We start from the raw sequence: 13,352 nt of genomic DNA, 5'->3' as shown, positions 1-13,352 counted from the left end.
CTGGCTTTTTCACGATCAAACCTTCAGCTCGAGCACAGCCTTACTTCCCGGGACAGGCTGTGTCAAACGAACCATGGTTGGGAAAACATGCTTTCCCACAGCCTTACACCAACCGAACGGAATGCAAAGAAAAAAATGCTTTCCCATCCCACGTCCCCCTGCCCCTCTCCCTCCAGTCTCCCACCCCCTGTGAGAATTTTTTGAGATTTTATCCTTAAAAACAGGAGGTTCGCCCACTCGTTCACCTGGGACGGCTCTTGGACGGTCGAGGCAAGCTAGAAGGTTATAGGAGCCTGGGAATGTTTAACATCAAGAAAGCAATCAGAACGTAGCCGGAGCTCTGGGAATTGGACAGGAAACGTGGAGAGTAACCCTTTCCTGCCTGAGAGGAAGGAGAAGAGGAAGTGATTTGGGTTATGTGACGAATTTCGGCTGCAACCTGAAAGGCAGCACGTTGGCATTAATAGGTATACTAGATTTTTACAAATGCTTAATTTAGCACGACTTTTTTTAAGAACCTGAAAAGAAAGTTTCACTTCTCTTGAGAGTAACACTGTTTTGATCTCTACCTACATCCTCGCTCAGAAAGTTGATGTGTGAAGACCCAGGGCTCAAATGTGATACAAGAAAAGCACTGAAAAATAATAAAGGTAGTGGCCTCTAAACTCATCAGCTTGGATTTTCCCATCACAGTCTCGACCTGGTGTGTCTTCTGACAGAGCGTATGGACAGAGGTGAAACATAAGTGGAAATGTTCCGGAGCTGCACTGAGCTCAGCACAAATTGCACAAGACAGCTCAGGAAACAGGGGTTTGCTTTGTACCCTGAGCAGAGAACCAGTAAGTTCCACTGTAAGAGGCCTATTCCCTCCTCTTCTGACCCAGACACACAAACCAAGCCATGGTTACATACAAGGGGTTTGCCAGAATTCTGATTACTGACATGGTGCATGCATACACATATGTACGGCACCCAGGTTACAACAGGACATGCAAACATTGTCAGATTGCTTCCCCCCCCCCCATTTGATCCTTAGAAAAAGACTCAATTTTTCCATAGAATATATTTCCTCCACAACGTCCAGCCACTGTCCTGGACTTGGAGGGTCACTTTTCAACCAGCTCCTTGTGATGGCCTTTTTACATGAGTGTCAGGATTTTAAAGAGATAGAAGTATTTTTGAATTATGTCGCCAGGTATCATTCCCAGGAACACAATCCGGGGGTCCCTGGGAATCTTGCAGCATAGAATCTCCTCCAGTCTGAATAACTCTGTCCCAGAATGCTTGTATTTTTATACATGTCCAGAACATGTGTGAGTGATGTTGGGGTCTGACCATATGGCTTCAACATGTGCTGTGAACAAAGAGAATCAGGCCTTCCCTTTTTCAAGCGAAGGTTTCATCCTGATTTGTAGTTTGATGAGAGCAAACCTCCTCTGAATGAATTTCACACTAGGGTGTGAATTTCCCCCCCCAAAAAACTATGGTTCCTGAAGTCACCTGAATGCACCGCTGCAATCTCATTGGCCGAAGGCCAAGAGACCCCAGGACCCCTGTGGTTCAACCACTGTCCAACAAAACTGCCTGCAGATCACACCTCCTTGCTTTTTCCCTTCGACCTCCGTCGAACAGGGAGCACACAACGCTCTCTTCGCCCTGGGACCCGTCCTTGGACATATGAAGACACACCAGCCTCCTACCTCCAGCACGACGCTGGCAACCGACTGGTTTGAGGGCCACGAGGGAGCCGCGGCCCTCAAACCATCAAACCCTCATCAAACCCTGTCAGGTCACAAGCCATTTCGCTGGTCGAAACGACAGTGTTCCACGCTGAGTAAAGGCCCACTCAGCCCGCGTAACGAATCCGCATCCGTGATCCTTTTTTCTTTTCTTCCTCCTCTCACGTAACACGCACACACACAGCTCCCATCTCTGCCCCTGGGGAATCCCCGTTCAAACGATCGCCTCACAACACACGTGTGCATCGGCACACGTGATTACATACAGCAGTCTCACCGCCATTTTGTCCGAGTGACTCGACTCCGCCATCTGGTGGTAGTTTAGCTGTAGTATCTTAAGGCCCCTCCCCTTTCGGTCCGCGTCACTCGACGCCGCCATCTTTGTAGTCTTTAGCTGTAGCTTTAAGACTCTCCTTTCTTTACACACACAGACATACACACACACACACACACACAGACATACACCCTCATCCATTTTATTCATTCTTTAGTTAGGCATATAAAATTGTATGATAACGTTTGTTGGTTGCTATATTAATTGATTTGATAATTTATTATTTTGATTTAATAAACTCTGTTATACTTTAAGGAGCAGTCGTCTGTGATTACTTGTGCATATGTATTTGATGAAACTGTATCTAGTAGTCTGTGCTCGAATTCAACCCTTCACTGTCACTGAATGTGTAGTCGCACCCGACTATTGACATTACGAGTGGCCACTAATTATGAGACTTAGTTTTATCGTTTGGTTATTGGTCCCTGTCCGCAGGGTGGTGCCCCGTTGTTATTAGTAATCATTAATAATTGTTACATACATTAATAATTCTATTGATGTCAAGAATTCAGTTTCTTAAATGCTGATAACCCAAACACGCTCCTTTACGTTCCCAACAGTAGTTAGCATTCATCTGCCCACACTGTCTCCAGCATGGCTGCTCTTTACCCAACCGTTTGTGTTTTATGTGGGGTGTTATAAAAAAGCGGATTAAGTTCTTCCAACCGAATTCCCTCCATCTTCTAGAGCTGGTGGATGTTTGTTGCGTTCTACACATGGAATGCCAATCACTCTTCGACAGTTCAACGTTCAGTTCTACTTCCCATTTCAGTTTTACATATAGTGCGTTTCTTCCGTTTCGTTTTTATAAACTACTGTACAGTTTGGAAACCAACTTTGGAGAACATGTTTTCACTCAATGAGTGGAACCTTTGACCTGCTGGTGGCATTAGAGTAAAGGTCAGGGTTCATTGAGACCCATGAATAACGGAGCAAAATGTCACGGTGATCCATCCTCTGGTCGTCAACAGGAGCAGCACTGCTCCAGAGTAATGGACTGACTCACTGACCAACAAACACTGCCATCCTTAAAAAAGAAGAAGACTGGAGTGTGGCTATATTAAAGTGGCTCCTATAGTGTCTTCTTTGTGGAAATCAAACACTGACCGTTAACATAATAATAATAATAATAATAACTTTAATTTATATAGCGCCTTTCAGGGGACCCAAGGCCGCTTACATGACATGACATGAGAGAGCGCTGCAGCCCCTCTTCAAAGTCCAGTGAAGCATTCTGCTCAAGGAGCAGCGTTTAGAGAGCCGCAACTAATGACAGCACCACCTAAATACTGACTACAAGAAAACCCTAATCCCAGCCATAAATCGCCCACTATATGAATTTCCCCAGTAAACCCCAACATTATGGCCATACCCATAGATATCCCCACAGCTTGTAGCAGCAGAATAAACCTGGAGAATACATCCATTATGAAGGGAGGTTATTCCGGCAGTGTGCGGCGATGATAAAACGGTGGAGATGCTCGGCGCCCTGTTTATAAACTGTTTGTTAATCTATCATTTGCTACCAGAGGAATGAGATAATACGGTGTGGCTTACAGTCAGCGCGGCCGCCGTGGAAAGATCGAAGCGTGTCCTTGGAGTGACATTATTTATTGAAATAAATTCACTCAGGTTGAAATATGTATAGCGAATGCATTATGAACAGTGCTTCTGATGGCGCGAGGGCTTTAACGCGCCGTAACAGTGGCTGTCTCTTTTCAACGGATGTCCCTCGTGTGACACGCTGAGAGCAGAGGAGAGGGTCTGAACGCTTTCATTTTACCCCCTTTCATGAATGGAAAGGATTTCCGTTTGATGCCCTTATTTGAACGTATAGACCATTTAGAGTCCTCCTCCGAGCAGAGATTCTGATCTTAATTACTTGGTTAATTAGCCGTGAATTAGCCCTATACACGGTCCCTCCGCGTTGCTGGGGGGGGGGGGGGCTCCTCTGAAGCTCCCGGATCCTCGCTCCCAGTTTTAGAGCAACAATCCTGCACTTGTGACACCGTCTCCCTTTGTTGAAGGAGAGCTTTTTTTTATACCATTTTTCCTCAAATGTCAGCAAACCCCACAGAGCTCCGGCTCTCTATTTTCTACCGCCGGAGGAGAGTGGTGCGGCCCCCCCCCCCCCTATTGACTTATATCACACGGACACATTTCACAGATTTACGTTTATCGTTTTACCAATGAAAAGAGGGACAGCCGGTGCACCATCCTGCAAGCTCCTGCTCGCTACGGGATAAATATGGCTCCTTCCTTCCGGCTACCTCAACCTGGGGGATCGATCGGGCGTTTAGCTAATCACAAAGCAAAGCCACAGGATAAAAAAATGTAAAAAAGGATCGTCATACGCAGCGGGCATTGGGTGAACTCGCTGGACAAACAATGCCGCTTTTCATTTTGTTCGTACTGCTCACTCCAACAAGGCCTCGCGGGAAGTCGTTGCTCATCGAGGCGGATCGAGCTTTTTGCTCACAGTCACCTTCGTCGGTTAGTCTCTCGAATGGGCGGCGCGGAGCTTGAGCACAAGTAGGTGTTTTGGCACGCGGGCTAGCTGGAGCGAACACCAGGCTGACAGAAAGGAACGGTAAGGTCCAGCTGAGGCAGCTGCTTGCTATTACTCCCTCACCACCTCCCCTCCTACTCTGGCAGGAAATAAGCAATCATTTAGTACTGACAGTTACATGCTGAACCATTGCTATCTCTGCTCTCAAACCAACCAAATAATGGATTACAGCAGTTTAGTATTAACCTTAAACCTCTCAAGTACCTTTGCCACGGTTCGTCAACTTTGTACCTTTTCGGAGAGTGACCGTATACTTTCCCGAGTAGGATCAAACGTGTGGAGCGTACACGTGATTGGTTTTACTCTACAAGTGCAAAGATATAAGATTTGCAAACCATTTCTCCTCCCCTCAAACATGAGAGGTGCTTTTCTGCCCGTGAAAAGCAGTAATTTAGAGGTCTCTGGTGAGCTGTCGAGGGCTTAGCGTGTCCAACTGGATCTGGAGTGTAACTGCAAACCGGCCTTAATGCACCGCCAGGTCAACTTTGCTGTGTGAAACGGGCAATGCAAGGCCAGTTAGCATGGCTGCTTGAAGCGTTGGGCACACAGACAAGGTGGCAGGACGAGCTAAAAGCTAAGAATATTTACTGAATGCCACTGCGACTGGCCTTCGTGTTTGTACCACTCGAGCACTGTGTTCAGCCAGGACCACCAGACATTTATCTATACATAACTCTGAGTGCCATAAAACTACACCCTGTCAGGGTGTAGCCATAAACTAAAACAAATGTTGCTGTATAAAACTGGAATGGTACAAGAAAGAAGCAGCAATGAAGGCACATTGGAAGACAGGGGCTGGCACAATTTAGGGGCAACATAATGTTCATGTGTTTGATAGTGTTGCACAGTATACTGATTCTAGAAAAGGTATCATACACTGCTGTTTAAAAATGGTACGATATCCCATTTTATTAGTACCGGTACTTTAAGAATTGAATAAGTCCCAATCCCAAAGCAGAGAGCTAGCGCTAACCTCAAGGATGGAGTTAACTAATTAAGTTGAAAAAGTAACGTTGGCGATTTTTCATTCGATCATACATTTTATGGCTCACAAAGGCCGCACTTCCCGGTGACGGACGGCACGCTGCATTCACAAGGCTTTTGTTTAGTGGGCAAAAATAAGCTGGGCATGTAACAGTATCCAATATATTCAATCCTGTTTTCAGGCCTTGGAATGGTGAAAAAAAAACAGAACTTCTATCTGAAGTAATAATAATTTGCAGTGGCAGCGCCACATCTCATACCCTGCTTTATAGTGGAGATGACGGGTCACGTGAGCCGAACATTAGTAGACTCTCTCTACCAGACCTTTAAATAGCCTTACCCTTGGCCTATATGTTACTATTCGTTCCAATGAAATAAATCTCACCTAACATTAGCTTGGCGACTGAGACTAGTGTTGCCGAGATGGTGTTGGAGCAGAACAAAAACAGCCACGAACAGACACGAGTAAACACGCAGTCAGCTCCGTTGTTGTGTCTGACAGCCCTGTAAGCCAGAGGGCTCTGGAGCTGCTTCTCCCTCTCCAAACAGCTCTGCTCTCCAGCCCCCCCCCCCCCCCCCCCCAGATGTCTCATTACTGTAAAACAAGCAGAGGGACGAGCGTCGCACACGCCACTGGCCTCCAGAAAATGCCTGCTTCCCTTTCAATTAGAGAGGAGTAGCCTAGCCTGAGCGGGCCCGCGATGCGATAGCCGTGCATCTAGCAGGACGCACAGACGTCGGACCCTAAATAAATTACTGAGGAGCCGAGAGCTTGGCGGGAGCAGAGGGTGGAGTTATGGCTCCACTAGAGTGCACGACAGGCTTAATAGGAGGAGGATGCTGTAGCCTCTATAAAAGTTGACACCCTATGAAAAGGGCACAGGCGGAGAGACGCAGGTATACACCTTCACTGACTCGTAAATTAGACCTATAGGATCCCACGCAGATTCAGCAGCTTTGCGCTGCGTGCATTAATCAAGCAATAAAGCCAAGTCAGTGGAATTTCTGCAGTGTCATGCCACCTGTACGGAGCCCCATTCCACCCCAGTGACACGTGCCGTATAGGGAGCCAGGCCGACCACAACGGGATAGCACCACAGCCTGCATCACTCACTTTTATGGGAATGGGGCGGCGTGGGGGGTTTAACAAGAGGTTTTACTCGTCAAGGGGATCCGGCATTACATAACTATAAAACGATGAGGGCCCACAAATCACCGGACTGGTGACGCATGGTACACGGAAGGGGCCGGGCTTGTTGTAGTAGTAGTGCAGCTCACGGCCTCGCCGGTGAACACTCTTGGGTTGTGGGTGTAACCCATTTGTCCTGCAGTAGAGGAGTTTCCTTCACCCAGTGTTAAATTGAAAATACAGCTGTAAAACTGCAGCTAGTCTCGCTGCTCTGCATCATTTTCCAGGGAGTCCGTGCCATAGCTGGAGCGGCTCCACTGACCAGGGGAGTCTGTGGTTGAGCTGTGGTCCAGGGAGGCAGGCAGGCTCCGCTACGCCTGACATAGAGCACAGTCGAGGGGGGAACGACTGACTAATGGCAGGGTAACATGATCCCGGGCCGGAGGGAGAGAGTGGGTGCAACCCTGATGCCAAAATCATAGCTGTGGGATGGAGAGAGAGAAAGAGAGACACACAAATGTGTTTGGAAGAAAGCCACGCCAAAGCGTGTGAGACTCTACACGGTATATTTGGGATGAAAGTGAACGCCTCTCTGCTGCCTGTCACGCTGCCGTGGGAGGGACCGCAGAGGAGCAGGCTCGGGTTCCTCATGCGCAGCGCTGTCTCAGACAGCATAAACACGCGTCGGCCCAAAACCACTTGGATTTTCCCAAATGTCTGAAGCTAATTGAGAAAATTTTGCCTGGCAGTCATAAATAAACACACACCTCTACGTACAGACCCAAACCTTTAAACCAGGAACTAACCTGTCCCTGCAGCAACAGAGAATCCCTTCATTACAGTTAATATGCACCACTTCATAACACCATTACTGACATGATCACGGTCTTAATTTGGGTCTAGCTGATCTTAAGGTGTCACTCCCTGTGAAGACCGTCTTCAAACAATAGTCAGATGCCGATATGTTGCTTTTTTATATTCATTGATTGTCTAAATTGCTGCCGTTTAATTTTCTGTCGATCCACTGATCGATTATTCCATTGATCGTAGCTCTAGTAAAAAGAAAAGCAATAAGCAGAGTAATAACATTATTAAAGGCAAAACATTTTCAGTTATTTATACTAATACTTTACTGGAAAAGATCTTTTTTATAACTCATTACACAAAGAGAAAGTCCCCTTCGAGAAAAACAGAGCTTTGAAGAAATTCCCTGCTGAAAAACCAACAATCCCAAAGTATCACTACGTAGACATTTAAAATATGCTGCACAGAAACAGGAAATGATGAAAAAAAAAGCACTTGATTGCGAGAACTCTTACAGCGGGGCCTTTTCTGATAGTGGTTGAACACGACTTCCCTTTTTAAAAGCCTTCATTCACTTCAGCACACAATGTGTTCGGAACGGCCGGCTCCTCACTTGCGGGCAGCTTGGGGGTTTCCGGCCTTGCTCAAGGGCACCTCGGCAGGAGTTGCTCTCTCACTTCCCGAACCAGATTTAGAAAAGCCATCCTACACTTTAAAAAACGGTCTGACTTAACTTTTACTTTAGTGGAAACTTATGATGTAATCACAGAGTGGAATGACAAGCAGCCAGTTGCTACGCCCGTACAGGCCCGATGCTCAGGTCCACTCGTTACGTAAGCACACGACGGCACGCACGCCGCGGACAAAATGGTTTGCAAAAAGTAGAACGTAGCCAGGAACCATGCTAATGCTCGGAGCAGCATCTAATATTATAACATGCCTCCCGCCGCCTGCAGCCTCCAAATCCAGTAAAACGTCAAGTCATTAGGCTTCACGTGTCATTTTCATTCACTTTCCTTGGAAGCAAGAGTCTGGCAAGACCAACAGTTTAGCAGAGAGAGCGCTGTTCACCAGACTATTACTGAACCACATCCTCCATAACACAATATGCTCTCCATTCATTATTCAGACAGGAGATGCACTTTGCTTGTTCTTCTGCTCCCCGCTCATGACATCTTCGGGCGGCACTTAACAGACGGGGATGAATATCGGCTGCTTAGCATTCAGGTGTAACTCAAAGAAAAGAAAGACCACTTCAAGGGTTTCGATCAATTAGACTTAAACAAGCTGATGGACTTTCTAATTTTGTGGCAGAACTTAACACGGCAGAGGATTCTGCGCTGAATTTGCCGTCGTGTTCATGTTTTGTTTTACCAATACCCACAATGTGGAGATGACATAATTGGAAAAAGTAGGCCAAGCCTGAGAGCAGAATTTAAACTCAATCAGTGTCCGACCAACTCTGCAGAATGTTCGGCCGTATTATCACACCCCTTGTGCAAAATTTTAGATATTTGGGAACTAATAATTGCCCATCGCTTCACTTCAAAGTCTGGAATGAGTTGGCACCAGAGTTAAAAAAATGAATTGAAAGAAAGTCTGTGTGTTACGGTAACACAATCTTGGTTATGATTGAACGGAAATGTTAAGACAAGCATCCGAGTTTCCTCTGCCCGACTTCCGACCTCCTCGTCCAGCCACATGTGAAACCATGCCGGAGCTGCTCGCCGGGCAAAAGCAAACGCTCACGTCGCTCACGGGGATGCGCTTGGCGCCGGATGCCAGCCCCTCAAACTCACACTGTGGTGATGAACGACATCTCGCCGCGCGACTCTTACACTCGTAATGGTCGCATGCTTAACGACGACGCTTAAAGTGTGAGACGTTTTCCCACAGTGAGCTGCGAGATAGAGGAGGCCATCGCAGTCAAAATCTGCTCTGTGTGTGTGTGTGTGTGTGTGTGTGTGTGTGAAGGGAGGTTGCTCCTCACGCTGAATCATCTATAAAGAGCAGAGACTGTAAATAATGTTTAAACAAATAAAACTGTGTGTATGCTAACCCGGTTTTCTGCTCTGAGAAGAACAGCGAATGGAACTGGAGCCAGAATGAAAGCTGATTTCTGCGTATGATGAGCTTCTAAACTTGAGAGGTGGCGCTCTCTGGAACATACCTTACGGTGTGTTTATTCTGCTGCACTGAAGTGACCTGCACTCACACAACGTGACACACTCACAAGGCAAACGGAGAGCAGCCACTGAAAGTGGAGTCTGTCCTTTTATCAAAGGGCCACTTCACCCAAATCAAGAAAAACAAACATATTTTGCCACTTAGCTCCAGTGGCGTAGTCATGAACGCATGTTTGGTTTGATTTTGAAATATTCCCCTCTGAGGTTAATACAGCGACAAATACCCATCACAACATTCCATAGCAACAGCTGACGTCTTCCAGGGTCTTGTTTTGTCCAACAAACAGCGCAAAAGCCACAAATATTTCATTTACCATAATGTTAGACCAAGGAAACAATGCAAACTTGCACATTTGAGAACCTGAAACTAATATTTTTTGCTTGAAATTGTGGTATTCATTGATTATCATTTTCTCTCTTTCAGCTCTAGTTCTCCTCGGGACTAATTCTGTAAACTAGAAAGTAGCAGTGAGAACTGTCGACATCATGTTCTGTGGATCTAAAGATCGCTGAGGTCACGAGTCCAGTCTCACTTGGTAGTGCACTTGGACATTATTTCTGGAAGGACATTTGTCTGTTAAATACAAGGGGGAAGAAAGTAATGTGAGCAGTGCAAACAAATTACCATTCACATCCACTTTACTGGCAGAAATATAAATGACAGATACCAAATAAATTTAAAAAACGAGTGAACTGGCCCTTTAAGATATTCTATTTTGGAGAAGTTTACAAGGTGTTTTTGAGAGCCAACCAATCACGACACACAGACAGCAGGATTCCCCACAGATGACGACAACCGCAGTCAAACCGGAGCGCGTGGGGGAGAGAAAGAGTGAGCCGTAGAGTATTTGTTAACTAAGATAATCAAGAGCCGGCATGGAGTAGGTGTCGGCTGTGCCGTGGGAGTTTCTGTTATGAGTGTGAAAGTTTTACCCAATGCGAAAAAGAGTGCTTGCCGATTTGTGTGGTGACCTGCTTTCCATCATCGGCAAAAAATATTGCTGAGACAGCAGTGTTTTTCTACCAAAAACAAAAAGGTGCAACAGTGAATGTGATAATGTTGCCGTATCACGAGGCAGACCGAACTACGTCAGGTTGACACCAGACCCCTAGAGCCCCAATGGCTCAGAATTCTCTCTCTTTTTGTGTTTGTACTGGGGAATCCCCCACTTCTGAATTTGTGATAGCTGAACAAAGTGAAACCATAGTTTAACAAACTGTTTCAGTAGACTTTTCCTGCTTTCACGGCATCTTTCATGGGACAAAGACTGGCCCTCAGCAGAGCGTGAAAATAAAAACAGTTGTTGCATCTGGAAAGGAAAACCAAGAACACTCTCTGGAACAGATGCCACGGTGAGAGAGATTGGACGGACTGGAGGGGAATTTTCTCCTTCTTCCACGATCCGTCTTCAGTTCACCACAGACGATCGCATTCCTCATTTTTAACTTCTTAGAAGGTGTTTAATCTGAAAGCTCGACCCGGTTTGAACACCTCGGGGTGGGACCGTGAATTGTCACACGGCCTCTACGCCGACACTAGATCAGCACTCCAAAATTAAACATAGCCAGATGAAATCATGCTCTCGGAGCTCTCAGGGTGGCTCGTGTGGCGCAACAAGCTACAAAAGCAACATTGCAGGAGAGCTCTCCCGAAGCCCCCGCTGACCTTTGACCTCCCGGCGGAGAAGCGCAGCAATACGCTGAGCAACAGTGTAAACCAGTACAGCCAGTTCCAGCTGATGAGGAGTGGTGTTAGTAGGGTCAGGACTGCAACAGACTGGTGCATCACTAACGATACAGTAACTGTATCAAAAGCGTAAACATAAGCACCTCCTATGTGTGTCGCCTACAGCTGCAGGCTGCAGACTATGATGCAGATCTGAATGGAACACATTTGCAATAATTTACAAAAGAAACGTACAGTGCCCCAAACAAAACAAAAACTACTGCCAACATCACAGTATGTCATCAAATTACACAAACATTGGGTTCCATCTGCATACATTCAATTATTTTAAAACTGCAATCAGATAATAACTGGGTTTCATCTTCTGTTTTCTTAGTTCTTGCTTTCCTGCTGTAGGTGGGCAACAGGTGTTTGTTATTATATCCACAGCAACCACATAGTTGGAAATAATCCTCATGTTGATAATAACTACGTTTATGGTAAATACAGATGACCTCTCTCCTAATGCACAACGCCTTTTAAAAGAAGAGAGCACAAACCCAACTTGAGGTTCACGTCCATACAACGTACAGGTGCACATCCAGCACTGCTGGCATGCAGGAGGACAGTTGGGGGACAGAAGTGAGGTTGTTTCGCACAGCACGAGAACAGTCAGTGCAACGTCTGTATTCTGCGCATCTTCTCACATGTCGCTGATGTGCGTGTGTAGATATCACTGCGGGGAGCCCAAGTCTGATGACGGGTTAATGCGCCGAGAGCACAGCTGCAGGGTTAGCCGCAGGCCTGCTCTGCGTTAGCTACACGCACACAAACACACGCACACACACGGCCATACGTTTGTGTCCCCGCTGTTCGTAGCGCGTGCTCTTGCACGCAAACCCTACCACTCCGCGTGGACTGCTATACGAGTCTGCAGCTGGTCTCCGTCCTGTAAACGCAGAGCTAAAGCTAAAGCTCCGAGCTGCTGCATGTAAACGCTACCGTGATAACATTGCAAACGAGCGCCGTTCGGCTGCGTTTTCTCTCTCTTCGCAGCGGCGGGCTGAGTGTTAAATGCTGGATTAACTTTAAACACGGCTCACCTGGATCCCCAGCTATGTGGAGGAAGCGCCTTCAAGCTACGACGCGCTCATTTTGTCGTAAATACCTGGTAATACCGTCGATCCTCATAAATGTTTCTCTCCAGCCATTTATGAGCCAAACCGTCAACTTGATCCAGCGGGTGGAACAAATATGACAGAGTTATTAATCTATGGCAATTTCTCATTTTAATGCGTTTTAAAATAATTCAATGGATTCAAACAAGTGACAAATTGTGCTTCAGTAAGCTATGTGTGGTTCAGGCGGTGGTGAAGTAACATTCCGCGGTCCCTGTTTCCCGGTGAAACCCCGTGTAGGCAAGAATGGTACGGTCCGTAAAATCCCGGGGACCTACTTTGCTCTGCTCGGTCAATGCAGCCAATGAGCGGCTTAGTAGTGACCTGTAGCTGCACATCACGGGGCTGTCACTGACGGACAGCTGCGAGGACGTCACATACGTCAGAGCGGTCATGGCAGATGGCTTTAACACGTTATAAACAATAACGTAACGGTGCCGTAACACTGCGGGCACACACACACAAACATAAGCCGACTTAATGATGTGACGGCAGAATAACACAAACAAGACGCGGTGGAAGAAGTATTCGGTTCTTTCTTTTACAGTAAAAGTAGCAAATGTCCTGCGTTTAAATGTGAATTAAAGGCTCTCTCCTGCGACTTTACTAATTATTTTAATGTCTATGACAAGTCCCTCAACTTTATGGAAGTACATTAGACTGCTGCAGGAATGACGTATTTTTGTAGGCCAAACCCGGAAGTAAACATTGCACTATAGTTCCCTCGACAAGAAGCAACATCGGATTTTGAATTATTGCACAA

The 13,352-nt window shown here is 46.5% G+C and overlaps 1 protein-coding gene across 1 annotated transcript in view; it reads right to left on the bottom strand.

The window, feature by feature from the left end:
- The window catches only part of znf438 (zinc finger protein 438), a 46,043-nt gene extending 33,442 nt beyond the window's left edge, over positions 1 to 12,601 (bottom strand). The window contains exon 1 of the mRNA XM_079291906.1: positions 12,515 to 12,601. The gene's annotated coding sequence lies outside the window, so the exon portion shown is untranslated. The remainder of the gene's footprint in view (positions 1 to 12,514) is intronic.
- Positions 12,602 to 13,352: the final 751 nt, after the last annotated feature.

The sequence above is a fragment of the Melanostigma gelatinosum genome, assembly GCF_949748355.1.
Source record: "Melanostigma gelatinosum genome assembly, chromosome: 20".
Taxonomy (NCBI): Eukaryota; Metazoa; Chordata; class Actinopteri; order Perciformes; family Zoarcidae; genus Melanostigma; species Melanostigma gelatinosum.
The sequence above is the reverse complement of the archived record's forward strand: the minus strand, read 5'-3'. Positions and strand labels throughout refer to the sequence as shown.